Source organism: Sinohyriopsis cumingii, chromosome 3 (assembly GCF_028554795.1).
Source record: "Sinohyriopsis cumingii isolate HCF-2022 chromosome 3, ASM2855479v2, whole genome shotgun sequence".
NCBI lineage: Eukaryota > Metazoa > Mollusca > Bivalvia > Unionida > Unionidae > Sinohyriopsis > Sinohyriopsis cumingii.
Genome location: NC_142963.1, coordinates 120942592 through 120967858, shown reverse-complemented (window position 1 = coordinate 120967858; position 25267 = coordinate 120942592). Strand labels below are relative to the sequence as shown.

Genomic DNA, 25267 nt, shown 5'->3' with positions numbered 1-25267 from the left:
ACATACGCAAAGCAATCAAATCAAACCCCGAATCTACTCTCCACGCACGTCAAACAGCAACAAAAAAATATGGTCATTATCTACTATCCATACAAACACATACAATCACACCAGAAAAGAGTTAGTGTTTATATTCACACTACTCTACATACACACATTGGCAAATCGATTGTTATTTCTTTTCTAAAGTATTGGGTAGCCCTGAAAAGGGCTGTTTTTTTGGCTTGTGTGAAGTTGAAGCTAGGGCGATCTTTTAGTTTCTAAGAATGCGACGTCTTCTGACGATGGACTTTCTGACGATAGGTCTGCTTCTTCGGAAAGAGAAGAAGAACTCTTTGGTGTCGATACGACAATCGACAAAGCCTCTGTCAGGTTCAGGTTCCTGCTGCTGCTGTTGTTGCTGTTGCTGCTCTCTCTGCTGTTTCTGAAGTCTGTACTTCTCTGTCCATTTCCTTTTCTCCCTGTTCACTTCTTCTCTGAAGAGCTCTTCTATCAGGTCTTCAGTGACTTTTAACATTCTCACATTCTCTATCTCTTCTGGCTTCGGTATCAGACTGTGTCTGACCCTATGCAAATTCACGTAGGCTTCGTTTAGCTTAGCTACTTTGGAGCACATCTTCGTAGGAGGATGAGTCGACAATGGATGGTTAGACTGGAGGCTACCCCGGCTTTAAAGTCAAAGAGCGGACGTGAAGGAAAACATCCCTCCACGGTTTCGAGCCGCAACGTTCAATGAGTGTCATGAGAGGGATAGTAAGAAGTCAAAGAACATGAATCAAAATTCTTATAGCCAAACAACCCACAAAGGCATTTTTTTCTTCAAAACACAACATTTTTTATTCAAAATCACTTAACACTAACAAACAACTATAACATTTTTAATAATTCAATAATATAACATCAAACATTTTTTTCAAATTACAAACATTTTTTCAACTAACACTCTACTTTAAACAGGGTTGACAACGTTGTGAATGAAATTGTGATTTCCACTGTTGGAAGTCATTAGGCCATTGATGGACACTACGTTTCCTAGCTTGAGACAAAAGATAAGCATAATGGTCACAAAACCACTGATCTACTTTCACATCGTTTCTAGAAGAAGAACGAGGATCAAAATGAGTCACTAAATGTTCAAAGGAATAGCCCAGGCTGCGATGATGCAGAAAATACACACAATATTATCCACACACCAAGGAATCTGTGCCTTGTAATTTCACATTATTGAATCGGGTGGTCTGAGCATTTCATCTCATAAAGTCAATGATATCGTCTTCCAAAGGGGGCAATCCGTAGGAATCGAAATATTCCACACATCCTTCTTGAGGAAAGTAGACGGCTACCCAGTGGGTTCCTGGGAGATGACTGTCGTCCGTGTTGATCACATAAGCTAGATGGTCTTGAGGTTTGCGATGAGGGAGTTCATCTTTAGCACAGACGACAGGATTCCAAGAAGCCGTGTACGAGCTGTGGTTCAAAAGGCAATAAAGTTCCCAGGTATCCATTGATTTGTGTGCTTTTCGTTTTCTTCACAGGTAATAATAAGTCATCAATTCGATCCTGAATTTTTGCTTGAAAATGTTTGACAAATATCCGTTTCTTCGTTTCGTCTCCCCACTCTGATTCAGAAGAGCTTCGATACGATGGATCTCTTGAGTGGTTAATGGTGGACAAGAATGTTCACGCAAGTCTTTATACCACTGATGCAACACGACTTCGTCCGAGATGAGACTCCAAGTTTCGTCCAGATACTCGTCCAATGTTTCTTCTTGACTCAGCATCAGGCATTTATCGTGTTGAATTTGACTGGGATGATCGTTTTGACATCCATAACAATCTTTTTTGATCAATTCCGTCATTTTTTCGACCAAGTGTTTGGCAAAACAGGAGACTAAATGCGCTTCTTGTTCTGGCCATCGGGACTTCATCATGATAACTTCTTCTTCCACAGTCTCCTCACATTTCATGTCTAAAGTTTCTCCACTAGGTAAAGAGGGATAACAGTCTTCCATAGCTTCTAATAATCTAGAATGACTTCTCTCAAACTGTTGATTTCTATCGTATTATCAAATTCTGCATACAGGATGACGTTCACCGTCTCTGGTAGATTTGTAGTAAACTGAATTTCCACACGAATCTGGCCAGATTTTATAGGGTGGAAATGTCCCTCGTCGCTGCCTTGGTCTGGAGTGAAATCAAAAGCCCACAAAGCATAGCCTCCTGCGTAATCTTCGTACGTAATGCCGTGACTGGTGTTGGTTCCTAACTAGCCGGTGGCTTCGTACAGGGACAAGTACGATCTCAAGTAATTCTTCTTGTCAAAGTTAGGTTCGAAAGGTCGGGTACACAAGGTCTTGCCATCGCGACTGACTTCGATCTTGGACACGTTAAAGTGTTCAAAGTGGAAAGGATTTTTAGCCAAAGCTCCGTTGAAGGCTGCATTCTCGACGATACCAATGATCAAACGTTTGGGTAACTGTCCTTGGAACAGATGATCTTCGATCATGGATCGTTGCCCCGTAGGAATGGTGAAGGTTTTCACTTCCACGCGTCGTATCGGATACTTTGCGGTCGTTCTGCTCAACGTCTGACTGATGTCGTTTCCCACTTTAGGTAACACTTCCACGCGCCGTACGTAGAGCCTGGCTTCCTCGATGACAGTTTTGCAAGCAGTAGTACCTATCAAATGGAAAGCGGCACTGCTACGATTCAGTCTCAGGCGAACATTCACCCCATTCAGCAAATATTTCTCTTGCAACCACATGTCCAAATGCAAACGATCAGTTCTAAACTCTGTCCGTCTTTGATTTTGTCTCTTCGTTCTAGAAATCCCTCATTTTTTGGTTTAGTTTTATCCTTTGTATCAGTTTCGAATGTTTCAAACTGGTTAGCTTCGTCAGCTTCCCATACCACACAGGCATTGAGATGAGTGTTCTTGGCGTCTATTCCGTACGTCAAGAGATTTTCCAGGTAGGCACGATAAGGGTAAGTATCCATGCTGCTACTGACTAGTTTGTTATTCAAGTACAAGTCCACTCCACTCAACAAGGAATGCATGAAATTGTTGACGGGAGCTATTACCTCATCACCATCTAGGGGCGAATTGTTCTCATCGACAACTTTGACTTTCAGGTACAAGTAACTGCTATTCAGATCGATGTAATCTTCGGGTTGTCCTTTGATTTCAAACTCGATGGGAGCTGAGGCTGTCAAAGAGGAGACGGGGTGAAATTCCACCCACTGGGATTCTTGCATGGTCATCATGGTGGGAGGCATGGCAAACAGATCCAGTTCCGACTTAGAACAAGCGCAAGATTCTCGGTGGATCATTTTTCTGTGTCTCAATACTTTAATAATCGAAAACGTCTAAGTCTCGAACGGTTCTTCTTTTCTTTGTCTTTCTAGCTTTAGAAGTGTGAAGTCTGGTGAAAGGGTGTTTTCTTCGTCGTCTCTTTCTGCCTTGTCCTTGCTGAATGCCTGACTCGGTAGCGTGCAGGGCATTTATAGGTGTTTCTCGTCGGCCCAAAAGGTCTTTGCCCGTTTGCAGCAAGACATTTGCCTCATGAAGGCTTCTTTAGGGTTTTGTTTGTCGATGATGACAGTTTGGAGAAATTCTTTGCCTTGTGTCAGTGCTGCATCTTTCAAGGCGTGCAATCCTAGTGTCACCATCGGTTTCAACACCGGGGCCACCGAACGAAAGGCCGATTTCAACATATCTCCTAAACCGTGTCCTCGCTGTCGAGAAACCCCTCGGTACACTGGATACATGACTTACGAGTCGCTAGAGAACCGTTTTCGAAAATGGAGTTTCACCGTGACTTTTCCTTTGGTGAATGGAATATTTTGTCCCAAATCTCCTTTTATAGCAATGTTGACCGTGTCGAAATAAGACTTGCTGACGGGCAAATAGTGAGGATGTACAAATTCGCGGTGGACGTGATAAGTGTTTCCACCTTCCTCGTCAGCGTTAGTGACAGAATCCACTTTGAAAGGAATGACACGCAGTAACGGTACGGAGGTGTGTCCCACCACGTTGTACTCCACCACATCGGAGTACACAAACATGAAATTGAGTCCTTGGTTCAGTTCTACCGGGGTACGAAAATAACTGGCAAAAGTATCGTTGTCAGAAATGACTAGTAATTCGCCTTTTTCTTTTTCTACTTTCTTCCTCATCACCATGTCCCCGCCCAACATGACAAACAATTCAGGACAAAATAAGAAAGACATGATTTTACGCCCCTCAGGAAATTTCATCAGGAAGCGACGAGCTGTTTTGTGGTACTCCAGGGTGACACTTTTATTGACACTCTCCAAAGCTTTCAGAAACACGACATTAAACCTGGAGGCTATGGTGCTGACCAAATGTTGACCACTAAAATAATAGCCTGCGGGAATGAACAAGTGATAGTCGGTCCACTTTGGATTTTTTGTGTTGGGGTTTTTCTTGTCATATTTGCCATGGGTATCCAAGTACAGTTGCATTTGCTCGTCATGAACTTCCACCGTAAAAATATTTTGATTGGGAAGGACATTGTGGACTTTGGTCGGGTGAATGATTTCCACCAAAGCCACTTCCCAATGGGCTTCGTGATCTAATGGGATGGCCTGAGGTAATTTGGCCGTGTAACAGCACAACGTGTTCTTCGGAAACACCTCCATGGAACTGTCACTGGGTAAGGTTAAGTAAAATTGGTTTTGGTGACTCATAATTCCAGAGTTCTGTGGCTGTCCGAGGGGTTACTGGACGTCAGAGGCGTGTCTCCGCCGAAAATGGGGTTGTTGTTGTTATTGGAGTGGTGATTGACACTGGCACTGGACACAAGGTTCCCGTGGTTCCCGTTGGAAGAGAATTTCAAGGAGGGATTGGGAAGCAGGTAACCGATGCAGCTGCTCAATAAAATGGTCCACAATTGTTTGTCTCCTTGTTGCAAACTCAAATTGGCGATGGCTGCCCCGATGACACAATACACCACGAAGATTTGGCAGAAAAAGACGATTTGCGTTTTAGGCACACGTTCTCCACACCACACCCACAAGGGTTGTTTTGTAAATCTTGCACAGAAGAACTAGGTGAAGGAGCGGTCGATGTAGCTGCGTCTGTGTGAAAGGGCATGATGGTCACTTCTTTTTATAGTCGATGACTTGCGAAGCGTCGATCCAGGAATCAAAACTGGGTGGATATCCTTTCCAATGTACTTTGACTTCTTTGACACTTCGTTTGCCCACTTTACGGGTTCTGCGTTCGAGAATGCTTTCGATGTCGTACACGTCGTCTTCTTTTTTGGTGACACGTTGTAACTCGGGTAAGTAAAACGTTCCTTTGAGCACTTCTCCGTTCATGTCTTCCAATTTATAGACGGCAGGATGACGGCCATGCACTCGTGCAGTGACACGAAACAATTCGGTCGTCCAGTTAGGTAAGTAACCTTTGTCGAAAGTGCGTTTGGTTTTGCCAATGCGCACCCAATCTCCTACGGTCAACACTCCACTTTTCTTGGGGACAGCCCTCGTCGGGGACGTACCAAACAGGCGCTCAAACACCAACACTTCGTTCTCGGGAGTCACTTCTTGCGGGGCACGTCCAATGCTTCGATGGTAAGATTGGTTGTACGCTTGCACCAGGTGCGGTAAGATGTTAATGTACTTCAGAGTGTGGTGATGCGTAAAATATTTCCACATGCGTTCTTTCAAAGTGCGTTGAAAACGTTCCACGATGCTGGCTTTGGTTTTGGGATTCTCGGTGGTAAAAAAATGAATGTCACGTTTCTTTAATTCTTTTTGGAAAGCTTGGTTAAGAAATTCGGTACCTTTGTCCATTTGCCATCGAAGAGGGTGACGACCGCTTTGTTTCAACACCCGTTGCAGGGCTCGCACTAACTCGCTGTTCGATTTGGAAGTCAAGGGTACGACCCATGCAAATTTGGAAAAGACGTCGATGACACAAAACAAATATTTGTAGCCACGATTGTAGCTGGCCAAATGAGAGACATCGGCTAAATCGGCTTGCCATTGATGATCGATGCCTTCCACTCGGGTGCGTCTTCTGGAAAACTTGCGTCGAATGGGTTTGTGTAAAGTGTAAGTAGCTTGTTCTTGTAACCATCGTTGCACTTGAGGTAAAGGGAGACTTTTCAGCCGAATTTTGGCAGCACGATACAATTTTTGAACTCCTGCGTAACCTGCAGGATGGGAGGGATCGTAGTAAATGCTGGCTAACACCTTCTCCATTTTTTTGTGTGTTAATAAGTCACCCACTCATCGGTGATGCTACTTTGGGTGGGACGAAAGGGTGGTTTGGAAACGGATTTACGTGTCAGATGGGCTACGGGAGTAGAAGTCGAAGGTAGTGGTGGTGGAGGTGGCAATGGAATGGCTTTTGTCTTCTTTTCTTTTTTCACTTCTGGTTTCCCTTCTTTCTTTTTCACTTCTGTCGAAGGAGGAGTGGACATCATCTTTTTAACCCAAGCTTTCGTTTCTTCTCGTTGGGGTGTGGGGGACGGGGTCAACAAGGATGCTGCAATCTTACTTGAAATGGGAGCTGCTGACGGTGTTTCAAACACTTCTTCCATCTCTTTTTCCTCATGTCTTCGTCAGGTAGCATCTCTGGTGACCCCTGGGGATGGTAGTAGTGGTGGTGGTGGTAGTGATGATGGTGCTGGACTTTTCATCAAGGTCTTAAAATCTTTCAGAGTGGGATGAGCTGTTTCGTCTAAAGCTTTCTGGTGAAAGAGTTGCAGTCGTTGCAAGAGTTGACCGTACTTTTGCGATTTTTCTGTTTCGGACAAATCTTGGCGATCCATCAAGGACTGCAATTCGTGTTGTAACTGGGACATCTCGCTCAAATTGGGATTGGGAGGTAAATGCGGGGTGCGTTGTTCTTGCTAACGATGGTATTCCATCCATCGTTTGTAAGGCACTAAAGCTAGTTTTCGTCCTTCCATGGGGTTGTCAGGGGTCGATTCTGAGATCTTGGGACTTCCGAGGGCCTTTTTATCTTGCTCCCACCAGTCCTCCCAACATGCTTCCCAAGACTCCTTTCAGCAATGGACCTAACAAGAGGGGTAAAATGCCTCCACGTTGGACCAACAACTTCTTCTTCTGACGAATGGGAATTTTCTTTTGAACCATTTGGCTAAGAACGTGACGATGTTTGCCTAAGCATTGTTTCTGGTGTTTGGAAAAAGGGATCGTGCCTTTCAAGACGTTCAAACAGCATTCGTACAAAGTGTCGATGACCTCTTTGGAGGCTGATTGAATGAGTTTTTTTCGTAGGGGTGGAGAAGCTTTGGACAGGACAGATAATATGTCCCCATGTTTGACTAAACGAGGAGGCAGTCCTTTCCTTTTCTTTCCTTGGGGTTGTTTAGAAGAAGGATGTTTTCTGGAGGGTGACATCTTTGAGTCTTCAGCACCAAAAACACTGATACCCCTACTTAGTCACAGGTCTTGTTTATACTGTAACGCGTCGCCACTGGTTGTCTTTACGGCGTATCAACTTCAGGACAGGCATGACACGTCGTGCAGGGGTACGTAACGGACTAAATCGAGCCAGTTCTTGCTTGGACAAATCCAGTAAACTTTGTAACATGCCCGATCTCTCTTGAACTTTGATTTTGGGAGAAGGTACTTTGTGAGCAGCGGCCACTGCCGCTAAATTGGAGGGTCCTGCCACTGGGGAAGTTCTTGGGGTTATCAACGGAGATGTTCTTGGCGTGATCAACGTCTCCAAGTACTTTTCAGTTCTTGGTGACATCAAGGGGGAAATGAATGAACCTGAGGCTACCGGAGACGCGGTCACCGCCTTTGCAGGTCGTGCTTTGCGAGTGTAAGGTTGCATCCTGGCCGAAGTGCCTCTCTTGCGATTAGTTTTCTTCTGTGGACTTTTCTTTTTCTGGGGACTTTTTCTCTGTTTCTTTTTCTGGGGGCTTCTTTTCTTTTTCCGGGGTGGTGACTGGTAAGAGGAGGGTCCCGCCACTGGAGAAGTTCTTGGAGACACGGGTCTCCTTGGGGACCAGGTCTTTTTCTTCTTGGAGCTTCGTTTGACTTTTTTCTTGGGGAGAACTTTGGGGGCATTAGGATCCCATCTTAAGAGAGAGCGAATGATGACCCCTCCTGGAGTACCGCTCCCTCCAGGTTTCAAAATGATTTGTTTTTTGGTTTGAGTGTCGATGCGAGGATCGGCCAGTTGGGTCAAAGCGACTGTTTCGATCAAAAAAGCGTTTACTTTGATGAGGAATCTGAATGATCCCTTGTAGTAATTGACGTGCTGTCACCGTGAACCATCGTAAGACTTCTCTGAGACTAGCTTCTAAGACACGAGCCCGTATTTGTGGATTTTTTTCTCGACTGATGCCATACAAGGCACGAATGAATTTGACGGGAAGATGTGACTGAAGGGACGTCATGTTCAAGCTGTGTGAGACAGACGAAAAGGGTCTGAGGTTTTTATAGATTTTTTTGTTGAGTGAAGTTAAGTCGAGGACGCAGACGTGTACAGGACAGGCCCTCCGTCTTGGCACCAGTGGTGAATCAAGTGTGTACAAAATCGCAAATCATCGGGGGTCGTAGGGTTCATATCGACGAGTAAATAGGCGTGTGGAGTTTGAGTGGCATCGTCGTACGCCTGAGTCAACCAAGGCGTCCCTAACTGTTTGGCTAAGACTTGCACTTGCGATTTATCTCGAGGGCTTTTAAACAAGACCAAGTAATGCGCATTGAGACTGATGGTGCGATGGTCTTTACTTTGTTGAAACAAATTTTGGGTGATGTTAACGACACTGGCATTACGGTGATGCCCTTTGCGCGTGAACCACAGTTTAATTTCTTCTTCGTCTTCTCCTAACATGTCGTCGAAAATGACCAAATGTGTTTGACGGGAGTCAGAGACGATGCCGTCGTCTTCTATAGGAATGCCTTCCACAAACACGATGGAATCGCCTTGACTTTCTCGCAAGAGGCTGTACACCGATTGCCACTCTTTGTAACACCACACGATGCGTTGAGGTGGATGATCGATCAAATGATGTTTATGTTCGATCAAACGTTTGACGAATTCGGTTTTGCCTGAACCGCTAGGTCCAGCAATGAGCCTGTTAAAGGGATGGCGAAGATACAAAGCCTCCCAACTGGCACGATCTAAGTGTTCGTCGATGACTTTGACAGTAGAGGAAGAGGGAGCAGAGACAGCAAAGGTAGCCATAGTGTTAGGAATGTCACTTGTGACACGAAAACAAACAAGACGAGAGTTTATATACTTTTTTCAGGACACGTTTATTGAATGTTTCAAATATGAACAACACGAAAGACAAAAATACATAAAAGCCAAATAGTTATGTACATGGAATAAAAAACACATCAAAACGATCAAAGTCGAATATAAACAAGTCTCTGTACAACATGTTTTGGGTAACCAAGATGTCCTAGGGACAGTGTGTAATGTTCTTACAGTCTCTACATGAGGTATTGTCACACAAGTGTCCTCCCGGAATGACCTTTCAGGAATGTCCATGACAGTCCTGTCCTGAAGCGAGTGGTTGTTCTCGGTGACGGGTTCTTCTGGCACAGTCACTAACACAGGTTGAAAAGTAACTTTTTTCCTTGAACAACTCTTGTGCATACTGGGCCACTTCTTGGGTCCAAGCCTCAAAACCTCCCTTTTTCCAGTCACGAACATCTGTCTAATGGGGGTGTAAGTCACAAGCTACACACACACATCGTCATACATGTCTTCGGTAGATAAAGGTGGACGAATCTTTTTTCCTGTTGAGGTCGAGAAGTATCCAGATGAAAACGGAAGGCTTTGAGCAAAAGGAGTCTTTCGTGACCATTTAAGGCCATTGGGGTGGTAAGCACTGTTCGTAAAAAGTCCACAAGGAATCGGCTGGTAAACGAAATCCCAGAAAACAAGTCACTAAGACACACACTATGCGTCGTCCCAAATTGAATGGATACAGTTCTTGTAATAATTGATGGTAATGATCCACGATTTGAATATAGTCATTGAGTTCCTTCCACGGAATCTGTTCAATCACTTGTGACATAAGCCGTGGCATGGATTCCTGATTTTATAGTCTCTTTATTTCGGAAGCAATAAAGGTACTTTCTAACTAGACATCTTCGCTCTCCAGTAGGGAATCTAAATCTTGCATACGGTAACCTACACTTCAGAGTTTGTCTAGATGTTTCGTCTTCAGCTAAGCAGATTCCACGTAAAATATGTTGGTAATCCTTTAACTCGTCTTCCTCAATACGTTGCTCTATGTGAATCTCGAAGTAACCAAAATTACGAACATTTAGTTCATTCACTAACTGAAAGTGATGAACAAGGTCTGACCACTGAAACAATTTCTGACGAATCAGTCCCCTTATACCATTCAGGTACCAGTGGTTAAAGATCTGGTGACGTAACGGATGCAATTGTTCTTTACATTTCACTTGTATTTTGACCAGCTCTCGGTAAATGCGTTCTCTCAACTCCACAGGCAAAGCACGAATGTTCTCTTGTAAAGTATCCATGAATAGGTCATACTAAATCCTCTTTCTGACACAAGAAATGTACCGTTTACACAGACATGGTTTTACTTCAGTGTCGAATTTAAATCGTTTAGTCACTAATTTACACATTACAATTCGTTCAAAGTTTCCTCTTTCACTAAGTTGACATTGTGTAAAAGATGTTGGTAATTCGTTAACTCTTCCTCTGGAATTCGATGCAGTAAGTTTACAATGTAGTAAATAGAATCATCAATAGCAAATCAATCCTTTTTAAAACTAGGGGGTCGTTTATCAATGTCTGTCCAATGGAACACTTTCAACTGAATCAGTCCTTGTATAGCATTCAGGTACCAGTGGTTCAAACACCGGTGACGTAACGGATGCAATTGTTCTTTACGTTTGACTTGTATTTTGACCAGCTCTTGGTAAATGCGTTCTCTCAACTCCACAGGCAAAGCACGAATGTTCTCTAGCAAAGCATCCATGAATAGGTCAGTCCGTACAATTCACAATCTTCTCCTAGAGCAAAAGTAATCCACATAGTGAGTAATTTCTGACCACTGTCACTCAGGGTAACGTCCAAGAATCTCATTGAACTCTTTTAATGTAAACGGTCTAGAGTAATATAATAGGACGAATGCACACTTGACCCATAGAAATCTAACACACTGGTTGACTTTTTTCACTTTCCTCTTGTGAATTTCTCGGCACAAAAGTTCTACAGTCACCCATTGAGATTTCACTCTGGCAAACCCCTGCCAAACTTCCTTGTAAATCGTCTCTTGCAGTTCTTTAGGTAATGATTCAATATCGTTTTTGAAATGAAGTTTAAATACTGGTCTCGGTGATGTCCAATATTTGACTCCTAACCAATCTGGTTTCTTCTTCTTCGGCAACGACATGGTAAGTTACTTCAATGTCTCGGTCCCACTAAGGGTAAGTAATGACAATTCGGTGACCATCGAGCATGTTCTAGGTAGGCCGAATCTTGTGGTTCCCAGTGGTGAAGTGACACACCGCAACTGAAGCACTTGACTTTATCTCCTTCGCCCAAGTAGAAAAATCCGGCTCTGGCTAATTCTTCGGGGGTCGGTCCTCCCAGATACTTAGGCCATTTTCCTTTGAACGATTGAAGACGATTTTCAAAGTCGCAGTATTGCGACAAACGCACAGGGAACGAATATTCGTCTTTCACAGGTTCGTTTCGATGAGGGTTGATTGACATGGACAGGAGTTTGCTCAGGGCTGGATGACATCCGTAGGGAGGTGGACGTGAAGGTGGACATTCACCTTTAAAACGAAACCCAGTAAAGTGTCCAAGAGGACGAGCGGCATCGCTTTCGCATCCCTCAGGTTTGACACGCACAGCATCACTTTCCATGATAGGGGCAGTGAGAACAAAGTTCCCATGATGCTTTACGGCATCGCTAAGGTCACAGTGTACAGCATCGTTCCCATCGCAAGGCTCACAATCGCATTCCACTTCAAAAGCCCCAAACATGAATTGTGCCTGTCTGAACTTGTTTTGTGTTTCTCTGAAAGTATTCATCTTGTTCGCTTGGTCTTGGTAGTCACAATGAACTATCGATCTTGCCTAGGGTTCGTTTTTATATACAGACCGATACCGACGTGTCCATACGGTAAGGTGAAATGATTGGGAAGTCGCAGTCGCTTCTGGTATACGATTTGATAGACTTTTTCCAAGGGTCGACTGACGATGTGGTCAGTGGGTAAACGAACAATCTTGTTGGGCTGATAGGTGATCACTTTAAAGTGTTTATCTCCTCTAGACTCCAAGGCTTCTTTCAATACCACAAAGTTGACCACACGACTGGTACTATAATTCAGAGTCAATCCTTTCACTTTACAAGTCGTGTGCACTTCTCCTTGTTTGTCCCGGTATTCGTAACCGTAATTTTTGGGACCACCACTGACGAAACTTAGAATCTTGTCGTCGGGGTGCTCGTCTGTCCAGGCTCCTAAACTGTCTCCTTCGATGTCAGGGTGCTGTTGACTCGGTGATGGATGTAAATGCAACTGTCCGTGTCAAAGTACAGGACGCCTTCCCCTAACAGTTCTAAAGCTTCGTACAATTTGAAGCGAGCATGAGCTGTCACGTAAGCCGCAATGATGACATTTCCAAAAGGGTTGTCTTGTACAAAGTCCAGATCTTCTTCGTAATTCACTAAGATCAAATTTTCGCGAACGACGTCCACGTGTTTCATGAATTTGGTTTTATCGTGAATCATCTGGAAGTAGCGGGAAGGTTCGGTCAAATATTCCGTCTTGGGTAAACACGGGCGTTGTGCCATTTTACCCCACAAGCAATTTAACATCACTTTGGCAAACGATCGCCTGCCTTCGTTTTTCTCGATGTAATCTAAAGTGATGCCTTCTTGTGCCCAGTATTTCTCTTTGAATGTCTTTTGGTCTTCGGGAGTGCGACACCAGGAAGGATAGCCGTTGGCTTCTTGCTTCAGTTTCAAAAAGGCATTCACGTAGTCTGCGAAAATGCCTTTCTGCGTGGGGTCACCCTTGTGGTATTGTTGTGTCTTGGGAAAGTGACAAATTTCGTACACTTCTAACAGCTGGTATCCCATGTCCAAAGCTTTGAACAATTCTACGCTGACCCACGTCCCCGTCAAGGCCCGTTCTTCCTGGGTGTGATGACAAGGTTGATCTTGGTTGCACGTTTCGGCACAAGTACGACACAAATGAAACATCAGTTTGCCTTGGCAATGGTGAGGTAAGACGGGATGGTACAAGTCCGTGGGAGGCAAAACTTTGCCCTTGATCAAGCCTTCGTATTGTCGAATGCTTTTCAGGTCGATGTGTTCGGTGAACAATTGTGGGTGCCCTGCAGGAAAACGACAATATTTGCACACGTAGGTCGATGTGTTCGGTGAACAATTCTGGGTGCCCTGCGGGAAAGCGACAATATTTGCACACGTAGGGATACAGCGAACAGACGTCCAAGTATTTGATTTCTTCTCCTTTCTCTTCGTCGGCTTCGTACAGCAAACAGGTGGCATTGGTCCTTCCTCCGTACAAACTATCCCTCGGGTTCAGGGGGTCCATGAACTGGTAACTTTCCACGAGGCGTTTAAACTCGGGATCGTTTTCAAACGGTGATCGTATTCGTGTTCCCACATTTCCACCACTTGGTATCCTTCGTGTTCTAACTTTAGACGCCGCTGACAAGTGGCCTGGTACAGGTCTTCCATGGTCCGTTGTAAAAACTGATTTTTAGTGCCGCGGTCAGGGTAACAGACGGGACATCCGTGAAATAAGCAACCGTTAAACTCGTACACGATCTTGGGGTTTTCTAAGTCCCAGCCATCGACCGAATGCGTTCCGATGGTCTTTTCGCCCCCTCCGTTGCAGGCATGCTGAATCCACTTGTCTTCCTTGTCGCACAAGTAATGTAACCAGCGTAGGGCTTTGACCGAGCATTGACGTTTGACATAGTTGGTCGTTTGAGGACTGATGACAGCCACGGTGTTTTCAGGCATGAATCGTTGGCGGTACACTAAGGAAGACGCTTTGGCAATGGTGCAAGCTTCTTTCAAAGGATCGACCCCTCCGTGTTCCATGAACAGTTCTCTAAATTTTCCACAGCAACGTCGTAAAATGTCCACGTCGGAACGACAATACTTTAACATTTCTTCCTGAAAGTCGAAGGGGTCGGAGTCATGAGCCTGGTACCAAGCGTAGAAATCTTCTCCTTGTTCGGTACGCATGTTGTCGGGGTCGTAATAGTGAGCCTCGGACAAATGGGGTAGAACGGCATGTTGATTGGCTTCCGTATTGAAAAACTGAGGAAAATACCCTTTAGCCATTTCTGTCATTCCAAACATTTTAGGTATTCGGCTCAAAGGCATGGCCAAATAGCTCATCGAATCTTTAAACTGTACTTGTCCCACTTGCATGAAAATGATTTTGGCTCCGTTCAAAGTGACTTTAGGACGTTCGCTACCATGTTCTGTATAGTACCTCAAAAGAAACTGTCCATCGTATCTGGAGAAATTGTGAACCATCACCGTGGTATGACGATGACAATCTCCGTAACGTTCGATGTCCTCTTGGCTCCACGTCTTGTCGATGGGGTCTAAGAACCATCGGGCGACATTGGCTAGCGTGTTCGGTCCCCAAAAGATTTTTTCACGTCCTCCCGAAATCTTGCTGCAGTGAGGGCAATGACTGAAGATAGGTTCTTGAATGCACTTTTCGCACGCTCGATGAGCCACGCAGAAATTAGGAATGTGAATGCCAGTCTCTTGCATGCATTCGAAATCGAAAAAGATGAAATTGCCTTTCTTCTTCTTGTGACCATCTTCTTTCTCTTGTTGGGGTTGGTATTTCTGCACGTAGCATTGGTGTTCCAAGTCCACGATGTGGTGACAAATGTGACATTTTTTCTTTCCTGAACATGCGTGTGCCTTGGTACTGTTGGTACGTATGCCTTGTCCACACGTAGGGCACAATCTCAGCAGTTGACAAGCGCATTTCTTCTGTGAACCTTGTGTTTTCAAATGTTGTTGGTAACAGGCAGGGCTGACAAACGTGCGCAGACAAGCAGGACAATGCACAGGTTCTTGCCCTTCGCCCAGACAGGGTGGAGAGCCAAACATCCTGAGCATTTCGATTTACAATGCTTGTGTTGCTCTCGATTATTATAGCCATAGTCACATTTCTCACAGTAATAACCGTATCCCAGGAATGCGGTGGTACTGGTAATGGTATCAAAATGGTCATCGTGATGATAGACGTGAATGTATTTTCTGTCTTTAAAGTCTTTCCCTCGAAACAACAGAGGCCCACGCATTTCTTGAGGGTGCACTTTCAAGGTGTAGCGTGGAGCTAGGGCATCTTGCAATTTTTGCATTTCAGGAATGCCACAGGGTGTGTCTTTGGACAGTCCGACTTGTTGTAACAGGAGTTCTGCTTCGTTTCGTTGTTTGGCTCGGTCGGATCGTTGAATAGTTTTCCAGGTTCTTTTCCATTCTACCGTGTCGTTCTTGTCGGCATAGGTTCGTCCCACCACGATAGCCCTGGCTAAACACATCTGGTCTTGAGAATTGTGAATTTGGACGAGGCTACGCTTAATGCTGCGAAGCTCGTTCACCAATAACATCTTTTTGCGTCCTGTCCCTTGAGGAGGAGAGACGTGGGTCATGTCCAGTGTGGCTTTTCCATCGGTGATGTCAAACTGGTCATTGGATTGTTGTACGTGTTGAATTTTGTCCATGACTTTGGAAGCGGTCAATTCTGCAGGGCTGCTAAACTCGATCCAAACAGGGGATTTCAAACCGTCGTGTTGTATGGAAAGTCTCAAGCGATCGTCTTCTTTGGGTTGACATTGTCGCTTGAGTGTGGTGAGCAAAGAATCCCACATCTCGGTGATGAACCCTTCTGCTTTCTCTAACGGTACTTCGGACTTGAAATCTTTAAACTTCACCGTGTATTTGTAAGCCGTAGTTCTAAATTTTCTAGAGGAACGCTTTTCCGTCTCTCGAATGTCATAGTACTTTTCAGGGTTGACTAAGTGTGATGAACTTTGTTTAGAGGGTTCGGATTCTGGCTCACTCATGAATTTGTGCCAAGACTTCAGCCCTGGTACGAGGCGATAGATCACGTTTCTGCCTCTTACTTTCTTCGTCTTTCTTCTCAAATGAATTGGATCGTTTCATCTTGAGTGACAAACGTCAAATGACTAGAGTTTAAACACCATGGACTAATTTTTAGTCCTAGCAGACCAGCCTATATAAAGGGTGTGTGTCTTGTCCTTTCACTATTCATTTCACTCTCAAACCGACCACAACGATGGAAGAGACTAGCCAGATCGAACATTTCATCAGAGGTTTGCGAGGGGTCATTAGAAAATTTTCTTCAGACCAACCGACGGACTACTCTCCTTCCTTGCGAGATAAAAGTCAAGATACTTGCTATATCTGTCAGAAGAAAGGGCATTGGTCTTCAGAGTGTCCAGACCGTCAAAAAAGAAAAAAAGGGGCTAGAAAAGACAAAAGTCAAGATACCTGTTATTATTGTCAAGAAAAAGGACATTGGTCTCCAGATTGCCCAAAAAAGAAACAAGAGGAGTCAGAAGAAGAGAGGGATTCTTCAGAGAAAGAAGAAGAGGAAGAAGAAGAGGAAGAAAGCAGACAAGTGAAGAAAAAGAAAGAGGAGAAGAAAAGAAGAAGGGAAGAAAGTGAGGAGGAAGAGGAGGAAAAGACTGTGATGGTGAAGAAATGTAAAAAACAGAGAGAGTGAATAATTAGACTTAAGAAGTGTATGAACTTTTTAAAGTGTTCTGTTGAGAATTGTGAATTGTGAATTGGATTGTAAATATTTATAAAAGAATAAATTAATTATATATGGTAAGTGTCTTTGAGTTTTAATTTTTATAAAAAAAAAAGAACGTAAACTCACACACATACATAAGTACTATAGGGGTAAAAAATTATTTTTTTTTTTTTGAGTTATTGGCAATTGAAAGTCTATCTCTTTTCGAGAGACGTGAATAGCCCTGAAAAGGGCCTTTTTTGGTGTAGGGGTGAGTTTAGGCAATCAACTTTAACTGTCTTAAGCCTTTGCCACGGCCGAGGCCTACTTCTGGACTGCGTACTGTTGATGATAATGATTTGGTTGAAATCACTAAGGGTAGTACGGCAGGCTTAGTCACAGGGTTGGAGTGTTTAGCTCGGGAAGGTCGTATTCTCTTCGGTCGTGATAAAGAAGTCTGATACATTTGTTTCAGACTTCTTAACTCCGCTAAAATGTCTAACAGTACCGTGACCGTTTGATTTTCACACCCTTGTTTCTTTGCTGCTGCTGCTTCCTCTTCTTCTTGTTTTTTTCTTACCTCTTCTTCTTGCTGTTGTTGCTGTAGGAGAAAAGCTTGTTCCGCTTCCTTTTGCTGTTGTATAAATTTCTCCAATTCTTCTTTCTGTCTCTGTCTAAAATTCTCCACGTGCGGTAATGAAGAAGGTGACGAAGGTTCCGGAACAAATTCTTGCGAGGTAAGAAAATCCACAAAATCCCAATTCACCTCTTCTGAAAGTAAGTCCGGGTTCCCTTGGGTAGTCTCCACCGTCGGTGCACCCCAATTGATCGTTTTCTGAGTTTCCGTCATGTTGAAATAACTGTCGCATAAATTGACAGCGCACAGGCGCTAGCGAATCTATATAGACCACGTGACGTCACAGACTGTTCTCTTCGGATTGGATGCGGGCTGACTGAAATTTGTAACGCGTGTATGGATTGGTCAATGAACTCAATCCGTTTCAATCCTTACTCTACCTATAAATAAGCGCAGTTCACTGCATTGATTCACCTGTTCTCGGCGCCTCAAGATGTGGACCACAGTCGAATCATCAACCCTTGTTTCTTCGATGATGTTCAGGACGGACATACTAATGTATGTCCGATCCAAGTGGACAGTTGTCCACAGGTCAGACACCAGTCTGTGGATACGAGTGTATGTGGAGAGACAAGGATGCCTCAAGAGGACTCTGATTTATGGCCCTGCAGTAAGACGCAGCTTGAGGACAAGAAGATGCCGCAGATGCCCTTTATGTTAAGGGCATATTAACATAAATCCAAAGGCCCTTTTCAGGGCCACTCCAATCTCTCGAAAAGAGATAGACTTTCAATTGCCTACCGCTTTTTTTTATTTTATTTTGTGTGTGTGTGTGTGTGTGTGTGTGTGTGTGTGTGTTTAATCTCTGTTCCCTTTTCATAGACCCATCAGATCAGGTCGGGACCGTATTAAAATAGGGTCCCGACCCTGTTCCATTTCCCCTTGACGCTCAACAGTCCCATATTCCCATGTTCAATTTCCCTTGTCGCTCAACAGACCCACGATTTATTCCCATGTTAATTTCCCTTGTCGCTATATGTTCCCAGGGTTTTCGTCCATGTTAAATTTACATAGTCGCTATATTGTCCCAGGGGTGTTTTTAATGGTAAGTCCCATTGTCGCTACGGTATCCCCATTCACTACTGAGAAAGTTTCTTTGCAAATTTATGAACAAGTAGTGACCTTACATCCACTTGATGTAATTGTAAATATGTTGTATTAATCGTGCGTATGTATACATAGATATGTCTTATTGTACACTTCATTGAATCAATTTATATTGAAGGCGATGTACTATTGGATTAGAAAACAACGATTGTCGCAATGGTTTGAGTTAAACATTGAAACATTGCAACATTACTGGGACGATCTTTGGTATATATCTATCTGTTTGTCTGTCTGTTTAACGGATATATTTACTTGCATCTTTCCAAAAAATATTAGCTCCGTATCTGTTTCTCGTAAAACCTATATTCATGGTTGATTTTTTATATTTTTGTTTCCTTGGCAGTGCCGGATTAAACCCTATGAAGGTCCCTAGGTAATCGAAATCTTGCCCACCCCCCTCGCAAATCATCTCCTAAAACGTTTTATCAAAGGTCCGTTGTCGCGGGTCCCCTAAAAGGCGTGGGGCCCATAGGCCGGTGCCTACTCTGCCTCTTTGGTAATCCGGCACTGCTCCTCGGCGGGAGCCTTGCCTCGAATTCATAACAATGAAAAAATAATCATCTGCCAGTTTACTTTATACATTTAGAATGCATGTAATAATTCCTGATAATAATCAAAAATGAACTGCATTTTGATTGATACTACGACATATAGGCGACCAGATGAAATCATTTTGCTCGCAATGGGCCTCTGGCTTTTTTCTTTCCGCTTTTTTATTTATCCCTTGAGTAGATATTCTCCACTCAGTATATTAGTATCTCGAAGAAGAATGAAATGAATACGAGGAGAAAGAAAGGAAAAAAAGTAACGAAAAAAATAAACCACAAAAGAATTAAATCTTATGTTGTCTGCAGGTCATAACCATAAGAGTCTGACTATTGATAACCCTAAGCAGTGTAAGTTATCTAACATGCGAAGATTGAGGATAATATCTCAGGATATATGGTGGTGGTTATATGTTTTTTATCCATTATCACAAAGGACCGTTGTCAAAACTGAAGTGCTCGAATATTCTACGTATCAATCGGGATATTTATTAAATAGGCAAAGGCAGCCAAGTTCTAATGTCCAGCGTATCGAATAGGTTTGAAAACGATGTGACTTATGCACTAAACTTTTTGCGATTTTCACAAACCTTTAAAGTATATTTTCCACGTCCGTGATGAATGCGAAAATTGTCGTCTCTGACGTTGAAAATTTGTAGAACCGGACGAAAGGTGATCGTGTTACTGATCGACTATGCTTGTCACTGAAGTTCAACAATGTTGTTGGAATATTTTCTCTGTTACGCATGTGCGCGATTTTTAAAACTAAAACATCCGGTTGCAGAAGCTGTGGAGTAGGGTTCTGTAGCTCACATCCGCGATAGGAACCAAAATATCTCTGCTCAGAACCACTTAACATCTGCGCTGGGAACCAATAGCCATACTTAAAACGCGCTTCGAAGCAATATTGAGTCCGGTACTTATGACAGTTTTCCTTATTATTATTATTATTGCTCATTAGCACACTGCTGATTGATATAGCAGAAATATTGGTAGCTTGTTATTGATGTAGGCCCTTTAATCATATTTAAAGATATCATATTTAACATTTAAGAAAATACCCTTTACTTCTTTACTGATTTGCCTTAATGAAATTGAAAATTTTCTGATAAACTTACATCAGCTCAACTGCAATTAGTTCAAAATCTGGGTAAAACTGACAGAAAATATACTAATTACCTGAATGAGAAGTGAATATATAATTTAATTCATACTGACGACAACCTTGTAGATTTATGTTTTCATTTCGCATTACTTTTAAATTTACAGTGTATTTCATCTTCTCGCTTTTCACAATATATCAGAATATCATCATCATCATCATCATCATCATCATTAATAACAACAACAACAATAACAATAACAGCAGCAGCAACAACAACAATAGCAACAACAAAACCCAATATGGCAGTAATTTATTACTTCGTGCTGTGTCTTCATGCATATTTTATTTTTTTGTTTATTCTCCATATAAATCCTTTACAAGACTGGTGGCTAGGTTGGCATTTATATGAGATAATTTATGTCTCATTTGATCCAGTATTTTAATGCTTTAGTTTCCTAATTCTGATCTCTATATGCGTACTGCAGTTGTTATAAGTAAAGTGCTTATACTTATAACTCTGAGTAAAGTGATATTTGTCAAAATCTACAAATTACTTCAAGGTTTTAATTGGATTCATTTTTTGGATAAGAGTACTGAACGTCTTAAAAGTTGAAGAAATAAAAGCTGTAGATTGGAAGAAAACTAAAGCAAATAATATCATTAGTATAAACAGCAGTATTAGTAATGTTTGTATTTCTCATGGACTGACTAGGAATTCTCTCTGTGGGATTCAGTTTCGCGAAATGTTCTTTTCTTATGATTTTCGTAGTTAAGTTTTACATTACAAAGTGTGGTAGTTCAAGCTGCAACTGGCCCTCTCCCCCACCGTCCTGTTGTTGAACCCACTACTTTAATTTTTATTAGTATTTAGTGCTTCGGTTTAACTTTTCAATCGAAAAGTTCGCAAGTCAAAAAAAAAAAAATGTTTATTTTCAGTGGCGTACTAAAGGTTGGTGCGGGGGTGTGTGGGTGGGGGTCCGCCGGGTCACAGCCAGAAAGTGGAGTTGGCTATCGGGAGAGTTCCAATCAGTACAAGTTTTCAAACGAAATGAAAACTTCGCCAAAGTAAACGTTATTTCCAATTTGCTATGACAGTACTGTTTTGTTTAAAAATCTGCTTACAAACATAATATTTTTTTTGTGTGTTTACATTTTAAAATGGGGTGGGGGGGTGGCAAAGGATTATCTGCTCCGTGTGCCAAATACTTTAGGTACGCCCATGTTATTTTTACATTATATAGCTAGTAAATGTAAGATCTTATTATTTTGTCCTGAACATAATTTATAAAATATTATATAATACAAGAATTTTTAAAACAAAATGACGCTGAACACAGTGCCTATAATTTTTGTTTTGTAATGAAAGTATTAACAATAAATACTTTTAGCACTGTTCTTTCTTACGGATTAGTAGATGCATGTGTCCGATTGGAACTATCATTTGCAAAACTTTACATTCAAGAATATACTCACAAAGCTATGGGTAACTATGATACAGAAAATCAGAGTCATCCATGTTATCAGGGTAATTCATGATCATGTGATAAGATAAGAAGTTCTACATTACATAATGGTGATAAAGCAAAACTTAGATGTGATATTTTACAACTCAGTCATAAAAGAATTGTTTTCCTCCTAATTACTTACGATTTTACTATTATTTCTTCATTTGGAGTCTCAAATGTTACCTTCCTATTATTGTTTCGTTCATAATCTTAGTACCATAATCTCATTCCAATGACGCTTTGCCTTTTTCTTAATAATGACTAGCGAAAGCAAACTTGAACAACAAGTCTTCACTTAATCATCTCTCAACATTTAGAATCACAAAGTGTTCGATTGAAGTAGTACCCTGAGATATTGCTACTACGTTATTCAAATAATATAATCTTATCCAATATCATAATATTCCTGCAAGAAATTATTTTGAATTAAACGCTTAACTATTCAAGTGTGTAATGCAATTAAACGCTTCAAGCAAAACTTTCACTGAGTTCTCAAGGCATTATAAGTTTAAGCTTCTTGTTGTTTCCTAACAACTCCTTCTTCCAGTTATTTAACATTTAGCTTTGTATCACGAGTTGATGCCAAAATAAAAATAAGTATATTATGTTTTTTTACACTAACCATTTGACACTAACCACCAGTAAATTTAAGTAAGTACTATTCCTTATTTGTGACGAAACGGTTATCACGAGAGTGTATTCAGTGTATACAGTGTGACTTGCGACCAAAGCCGATTCATTACTCCAAGTTTCCATATAGCATCCGTGCCTGTAACCAACATTGCTTGTTGAAAGAATACTAGAAATATTGCAGATCAGACTCCCATACAGCTATCAGAACAAATGACAAAGGAAAAACTACATCTCTATTGTTACATTGAAATTCATGTCCTACTCCCAATGACGTGCCGCAACATGTAGAATACGGGCATTAATGTCATGAATGATAACAACTTCATAGATGTTTAATCATACTATAGTTAACATCTGAGCTAGGATATTTGAAATTCAGTATAAATCAACATATTTCATACTATTCGTTCTTTCCGTGTTTAACTTGCATGATAGATTCCTGGACCTCTGATATAGTGTCGTATCAATTATAGCATCCGTGCTCAGAACCAGCTTAAACATTCTTCATTATAAATGCCTCGGGAATATATATCTTGATCCTTAGCTATTGCAATTTAGCCGCTTTATTCTTACGTCATTGCTCACAAGAGCTGGCTCCCAGGTAAGGTTCCTATACTCGTTCCCTTCAAGCGATGCATCTTCACTCAGACCCACGACCTTATTACCACTGCCTGTTAAAGCACAAGTTGATGCACACAAAAAATAAGAATTTTATTATTTTGGCATTAATCCTCTCACAGTAACCACCATTAAATTAAAGTAAGTACTTTTTTTTTTTACTTTAGAAGAAAAGATTATCATTAGAGTATATAGTGTAACAATCGACCAAAGCCTATTCATTACTGCAAGTTTCCTTACAGCATCCGTGCCGGGAACCAACATTCCTTTCTGAAAGCAAATTGCAAATACATGTAGTAGAGGTCCGACCCCTATACGGCTATTAGAACAAATGACAAAGGAAAAACAAATATCTTCATTGCCACAGAGAATTTCACAATCATGTACCGATAACACGTACAATACGGTCATTAAGATCACCGATGAAAACATACCCAACACAATTTCATGTATGAATTACCATGCCAAAGTTAACATCTATCCTAGGAGATGTGAAATTGATTGTGCATTATAAATCGAGAAGTTTCACACTGTTCGTTCTTTTCGTTCTTTTCATGTTGTTTCAATTATTACATCAAAGATTCCTGTACCTGCGCTATAAAATACCGTATCACTTTTAGCATCCTTGCTCAGAACCAGCTTATACATCTGCTTGTAAATGTCTGATTAAAATATCTTGTCCTTCCCGCACATTGGTACAAGTTAAATTATCTGCATGTAAATCGTTTAGCACCCCATGTTCCGTACGTAATATAATCTAACATCTTTATTATTTAGTCATTGCGCACAAACACGGGCTTTCTATGTAAGGTACCTATACACGTATATTTGAAGATGTCCATCATCACTCAGAACTACGACATCCGTACTCAAAGATATCCTAACACAATTCCTAATTAGAGACCATTTTATTTTCTAAAAACAAACAATTGTAACGAAATTTTGTAAACTTTGACTTAAGGTAAAGCAGTCTGCGTCCTCCATGCTACATGTCTCGCGCTTGACCATTTCATTCATACTGACAATAACATTTGCGTCCTCCCTGCCCTCCATCTCTCTCTCTCTCTCTCTCTCTCTCTCTCTCATTTAAGTACATACGCACTAGAAATGAAATATACACACAAGTTACCTCTTTATATTCAGTACATTTGCTTCCACAAAATTATGTTAGATTCATTGGGTATGAACTCGTACATATAATCTGTATACACAACCGCACGTGACAGTCTACCTAAGTATATTTATTACTTCAAGTTTCCTCATATCATTTGCGCCTGGAACCAGCATTACAAATCATTTGCAATTATGTGTGCTGTATACATCAACAAATTTCATACTCTTTGTGCTTTTCATGTTGTTAAGCTTACATCAAAGTGACATGCCCTGGAGCTATAAAGTACCGTATCAAAGTTTGCATCCGTGCTCAGAACCAATTTATATATTTTTCTTATAAAAGCCTGATTCATATATATTTCGTTTCGTTCCCATTTGTATACGTCACATTATCTCCATGTATATTATGTCACATTTCTTCAGCTTTAGGTATTGCAATTCAGCAGCTTTATTCCTCAATCGTTGCTCACAAGACTAGTTTCCTATATAAGGTATCTAAACTCGCTTCTTTCAAGCGATGCATCTGAGCTCCGAACCACGACTTTCTCACCACTACCTGCCACAGCACAAGTTGATGCCAAAATAAACATGAGCAAAAATATTTCTTACAATAAATATCTGTTACTAATCACCAGTAAATGAAAGGACTATTCCTTATTTTAGAAAAAAATTTATCACGAGGATATATAGTGTAACAATCGACAAAGGTTTGTTCATTACTACAAGTTCTCTTGTAGCATCCGTGCCTAGAACCAAGATTTCCTGTAGAAAGAAAATTACAAAAAGGTAGAGTTCCATACTCATACATCTTTCAGAGCAAATGACAAAATGAATAAGATCTTTATTACCGCATATAAATTCACGACCTTTTCCCAATCATGTGCCGATAACATGTAGAATACGGCCATTTACTTAATCGATAATAACATCTCCGCTGGGAACCAAAACAAATTCATAGATTTAATACCATGCTCTAGGTAGCATCTTTAATATCATATTTGAGATCCTGTGGCCTGTATAAATCAACCAACTTCACACTCTTCATGCTTTTCATGTTCTTTCATTTACATCAAAGATTCATGCATCTGACCTATAAAGTACCGTATGAATTTTTGCATCCGTGCTCAGAACCAATGCAAATTTTTCACTTTGCAAAAGCCCGAGTCATATATATATTTCGTTTCTTACACATCTGTATACGTCACATTATCTCCATGTATAT

The 25267-nt window shown here is 41.6% G+C and overlaps 1 protein-coding gene across 2 annotated transcripts in view; it reads right to left on the bottom strand.

The window, feature by feature from the left end:
• Positions 1–19814, bottom strand: part of LOC149803736 (D-beta-hydroxybutyrate dehydrogenase, mitochondrial-like) — a 71351-nt gene extending 51537 nt beyond the window's left edge. Inside the window, exon 1 of one of the 2 annotated variants that reach the window (XM_089953488.1) lies at positions 19662–19814. The gene's annotated coding sequence lies outside the window, so the exon portion shown is untranslated. The remainder of the gene's footprint in view (positions 1–19661) is intronic. The other variant, XM_089953489.1, reaches the window with a different exon arrangement.
• Positions 19815–25267: the final 5453 nt, after the last annotated feature.